We start from the raw sequence: 5,685 nt of genomic DNA, 5'->3' as shown, positions 1-5,685 counted from the left end.
AATGCGCCCAGCATCCGTTGCAACGCCCCCAGCCAACGTTGTAACGCACCCTGCCTCCGTTGCAACACTCCCAGCCAACATTGCAACGCACCCTGCCTCCGTTGCAACGTCACCAGCATCCGTTGCAACGCACCCTGCCTCCGTTGCAACGCGCCCGACCAACGTTACACCGCCCCCAGCATCCGTTGCAATGCCCCCAGCCAACGTTGCAACGCGACCTGCCTCCGTTGCAACGCGCCCAGAATCCGTTGCAACGCCCCCAGCATCCGTTGCAACCCCCCCAGCCAACGTTGCAACGCGACCTGCCTCCGTTGCAACGCGCCCAGCATCCGTTGCAACGCCCCCAGCATCCGTTGCAACCCCCCCAGCCAACGTTGCAACGCGCCCTGCCTCCGTTGCAACGTCACCAGCAACCGTGGCAACGCGACCTGCCTCTGTTGCAACGCTCCCTGCCTCCGTTGCAACGTCACCAGCATCCGTTGAAACGCGCCCTGCCTCCGTTGCAACGTCACCAGCAACCGTGACAACGCGACCTGCCTCCGTTGCAACGCCCCCAGCCAACGTTGCAACGCGCCCTGCCTCCGTTGCAACGTCACCAGCATCCGTTGTAACGTCACCAGCCAACGTTGCAATGTGCCCAGCATCCGTTGCAATGCCCCCAGCCAATGTTGCAATGCCCCCAGCTTCCGTTGCAACGATCCCAGCATCCGTTGCAAAGCGACCTGCCTCCGTTGCAACGTCACCGGCCAACGTTGCAATGCACCCTGCCTCCGTTGCAACGCCTCTAGCCAATGTTGCAACGCCCCCAGCCAACGTTGCGACACGCCCTGCCTCCATTGCAACGTCCCCAGCATCCGTTGCAACGCGCCCAGCCTCCGTTGCAACGTCACCAGCATCCGTTGCAATGCGACCTGCCTCCGCTACAACGCCCCCAGCCAACATTGCAACGCGCGCAGCATCCGTTGCAACGACCCCAGCATCCGTAAATTGAATTTTCAATAGGAAAATTAAATATGCAAAACTAATATCAAAATAGGATAGAGCTCGGAAAAACGAGAATTTTTATATCAATTTCGAAAATTTGGCTCAAAATCGGACCGGAAGCACCGAACCGGTTGAACCGGGGCACAAACCGAGCCCGTGGGTCCCACCGGACCCATAATATAAAGGAAACAGCAGCCTTCTTCTTCCTCATTAGTTGCTGCAACGCCAAAACAGAATTGGAGGAAAGGGAGAGAAAATATTAGCATCATTAGCATACACACTGTATGTATAAGGCATACTGTATGCGGCCTGACCCGTACAAAATTATAACCCTTGACAAGTAAACCGAGTATATACATATATAGAAATTTTAGGGTTAGTATTCCGAGTTCATTTTTCAAGGCCTCCTTAAAACAGTTCTCAGTGTGTGGGCGTCAAACTCGGGTTGTTATATTCTACCCACCTTATAAAAATTTTCGTCCTCGAAAATTGATATAAGATAGAAAAGATTCATATCAACTCCATTTTCAAAAATATCGAAGAAAAGAAATAGAGAGGTGTGGCATGTTCAGTTTGCAAAAGCGAAAGGAACCATATCTCATGAAAGAAGTCTGAAACAAAGAATCTTACGGCAAGCAACCAAGGAAGAAATTCACATTAGCACTCAGAGTATGCGTGCTAAGAAACCTAATAGGAACATGATAAAGTTAAGCAAAAGAATAAAGGAAAGCCAAGGAAACAGCATAACTAGCCCCTGACTTAGCCTGCGAAGCTAAGGCTGGCCAGAGGATATATATATATATATATATATATATATATATATATACATATGAACATACATAGGTATCCCCAAAATATACCAAAATACCAAAATAAACTCCTATCTCTCCCTCAACCTCTAAGAGGAGCAGCATACATAAGTTACTTGGAGAGTAAGCTAAATACATATATACATATATACAAATAGAAAACCAAAATACACCCAAGGACTACTTCGCTTTCCAGGATCCAGACGCCTAGCGAGGAGCCTCTCGACCTGCATCTGAAAAACAACAATACAATATGGAATGAGAACCGGAGGTTCTCAGCATGGTAAAAGTGCCACGCGCATAAGAAATACGGTCCTGAGAATGCCATAGGCAATCCTAGAACTCCGTTATACAATTATCCAACTTAATTACTAAACAGAAGCTATAACAGGGGTAGGTATTCTAAATCTACCTAACTTACTCAATTTCAATCCTAATCTAACACCAAACCATTTCTCCTTTTCCTCTATCCCTCCATCATTCACAATGCAACAGAAACAAGCAACCAAACAAGGTCACGCACAAGTAATAAGCAGATAGTACAAATAGCAAGTATAACAGATAGTAGGTGATATATATCAATTAGGCAATCCCAGGAAATGCATAGCAATCAAAACAAACAAATGCATATGATGCATGCCTGTCCTATGGCTGATGGGGCCCATCTGTCGGTTATCCAGCCAACCCGACAAGTCCGAAAACCTTAGACTGTCCCCCGTTGCGCATCCCCAAGAGTCTATGCATAGAGTTTACATTCAATCATCATATAAATCACTCAATGGGGGTTATCCATACCCGGGAATTTATACGTGCCCGGTCACCCTTACGACGTAGGGTTAATAGAGTATCGAGAATCAACCTGGAACACGTGGTGGCGAGCCACGGTTTTTACCCAGGGAAACTCATATCTCAGATATCATCATTCATAAGCCATTTCATAATCATAATCATTATTTAATCATTCATCAAGCCATGGCATGTTAACTCCTTTTATAAACAACCTCCCTTTCACATTTTTCATCATCATTCCCTTATAATTCATCTTAATTATCCTTTCTGCGTCCTGACCAAACTATTTATCAAACTCTTCTCAACCTTCTTATTATCGAATAATATTAAAATCAACCCAACTCTAACATTAAATCAGTCACATCACACGAAGGTTAAACTTTAACTTCTCGAACCCATGACTATCACTAAGACATCCTCGACGCTCTATTTCCTTTTCTGTTTTTAATATAAAAAATGAACTCGGAATTGCGCAAACTTTATGTCCAGGCGTTCATCTTGAAATAAGCTTTCTAACAAATCAAAAATCATAATATTCTGATTTTTCTAGCCTTAGGAATAAAGGAAAAACAGTGACTATTCTGCAGTGCATGAAACCAGAAAAACAGCAACAGCATGTGATATTCAAAATTCAATATAAAATTCAAGTTAAATCCAATGACTTTAAAAATTAATGTAGTTACACTTCACTCATCCAGGTTTCTTTCTCAATTGGTTCTGAGTTAATATCATTTTAATAAAGAAGTTACATTACCTGGAAGTTAAGTAAAAATGAGTCAAAATCTGTTTTTGAAACCAACAAGCTTAGTACCTTTCAATTTGAATAACTTTTATTACAAAACTCCAATTAAGCTAAATTTTGATTTGGAAACTCCTAGCCCATCCAGAAACAACTGTGTCTTAGTTGCAACCCAATTGCTATTCAATTCTAAGAGTTACAAGTATTGGAAGTTGATGCATAGCTTTCTGAAATCTGTTTCTTTTCAGTTTTGACCACCAATATTCAAAAATTCACAACTCCTAATCCTTAACTTTTAAAATTCTGAAGTTTTAGAGCAATAAAGAAAGTTAATCAAATTTTATAACAAAATTAGTTTCACTCCAAAACTCAACTTGTAGAAGTCGCAGAAAGACAAACAAGTTGCTGTTCTGTTTAACCTTTTCTGCTGCAGGATAGATTTAACAACCTAACTTTAAAAATTTGCCATAAATTGTATATTTAACAAAAAGGTCCCAAATTTTCCAGTTTAGTTCCTTATATTCCCAAGTTTATCCCAGACTTAGTCTCATGCAATTCCGATCATTACATAATTAGTTACAGCAAATGCAATACCACCACAACACAACTCTACACCCTTATTAACAAACACCAATCCTAATCCATAATAAATAAATATAAGAGCACACCATTAATAACTTCCACACCTCATAATTCCAATATATATAGCCACCAAAAAATCTATTTCAACAACATTACAAGGCTAATCATTAAATAGAACAAACAATTTAACTTATCCTATGGTTCCTCTAACCTAAGTTTTCACAACACCGTAAATATTAAACGTGCGAAACTTGAACCATACCTTGGCCGATCACTTAGTTCACCCAAGGCAGCCTCACAACTCAAAATCACAGCCCCTCCAAGCTCAATCAAATAGCCCCAAAGTAAGCCTTGTCACCAACAAAGCTCCAAGTAATCCAAATTCAAGTCCAATGCATAAACACCCTCTTAAACTACACCTAATACACATATATATGTTTCAATTCAGTTTTCTATTACCAAAAACAAGATTGAGCTAGGGTTAGGGTGTTCTTACCATACCCATATGCTCAATAGCTTGAGCCCACAAGTTTCGGAAGCTAACTTGAACCTAGAACATAGAAATTGGACAAGATTCACCATAGGTTTCCAAGTTTACCAAAGAAAGAGGGATAGGGATTCTGAACTTAATAGGAGGCTTACCAGTGAAATTGTTCGGATAGAAAGGTAGAGCTCGACGCGCTGAGCGTGTGGCCGTGAACAGTGCGGCGATCGGAGCCCGGACGGAGGAGTTATGGTGGATCAAAGGGTTAGGGTTTGAGAGCTTCTCTCCCTTTCCTCCAATTCTGTTTTGGCGTTGCAGCAACTAATGAGGAAGAAGAAGGCTGCTGTTTTCTTTATATTATGAGTCCGGTTGGACCCACGGGCTCGGTTTGTGCCCCGGTTCAACCGGTTCGGTCCTTCCGGTCCGATTTTGGGCCAAATTTTTGAAATTGGTATCAAAATTCTCGTTTTGACGAGCTCTATTCTATTTTGATACTAGTTTTGTATTTTTAATTTTCCTATTTAAAATTCGATTTATTGACTAATTATTTTCCGATTTTAGCGGGGTTTACATTAACTACCACTTTGTTTGTCTTACACCTATCTTGAAAATTACGCCTTCTTGTGTTTCTTCAAGATTTAATAAAGTATTGGCACATGTAAACCCTTTGTTTCGAGTCTATCTTGTAACTTTTGCTTATTACCACCCTTTTCCTGTATGTCTAAGTCTTATGGTTTATCCGGTGTTTGAAAAATTATATATATGCCAAGACCTTTGCTTTTCTAAAGTATTTAAAAGTAAAGTACTAAAACTATGCATTATCTTATGTATCATCTAAACCTCATTATCTTATTATGAATTAATTTCAAATTATGTATTTATTTATAGTTTTAATTTCAGAAATTATTTTATTAAACATAATTAGAGGCTGTTTTGATTAGATGAATTTGAAATAAATTAAGCTTTTTATCCAAACTCTATAATTATTGTATATTTTCCTATTTACAACTTACAGTTTTTAAATTAAAAAATAATGAGGTTTGGATATTTAAATTAGAATTTTATCTAATTTTATAATTATTGAATTTATTTTCTATATTTAAATTATAAAGTTAGTAGTTATGAAATAATAAGAATGTTTATATAATTTAATTCAAATAATTAATATTTTTATGATTTAATACTTTAAGTTTTAGGAATAAAGAAAATTAATCTTATTATCTTATAATTTTATTTGGAGTATCTAATTGAGAATGAATTAGTATTTTGATAAAAATAAATAATATTTTTAAAATAAT

General features: G+C 39.3%; 1 long non-coding RNA gene across 1 annotated transcript; it reads right to left on the bottom strand.

Annotated features, from left to right (window-relative positions):
• Window positions 1-1,704: 1,704 nt before the first annotated feature.
• Window positions 1,705-4,454, bottom strand: LOC112758048 (uncharacterized). Its single transcript, XR_003179491.3, has 3 exons — window positions 4,400-4,454; window positions 4,166-4,322; window positions 1,705-2,026 (listed from the first exon to the last, which is right to left on the bottom strand). It is a non-coding gene; the product is annotated as an uncharacterized lncRNA (long non-coding RNA).
• Between the last annotated feature and the right edge of the window lie 1,231 nt (window positions 4,455-5,685).

Source organism: Arachis hypogaea, chromosome 16 (genome assembly GCF_003086295.3).
Source record: "Arachis hypogaea cultivar Tifrunner chromosome 16, arahy.Tifrunner.gnm2.J5K5, whole genome shotgun sequence".
NCBI classification, from domain to species: Eukaryota; Viridiplantae; Streptophyta; class Magnoliopsida; order Fabales; family Fabaceae; genus Arachis; species Arachis hypogaea.
This window is presented reverse-complemented; position numbering and strand designations above follow the sequence as displayed.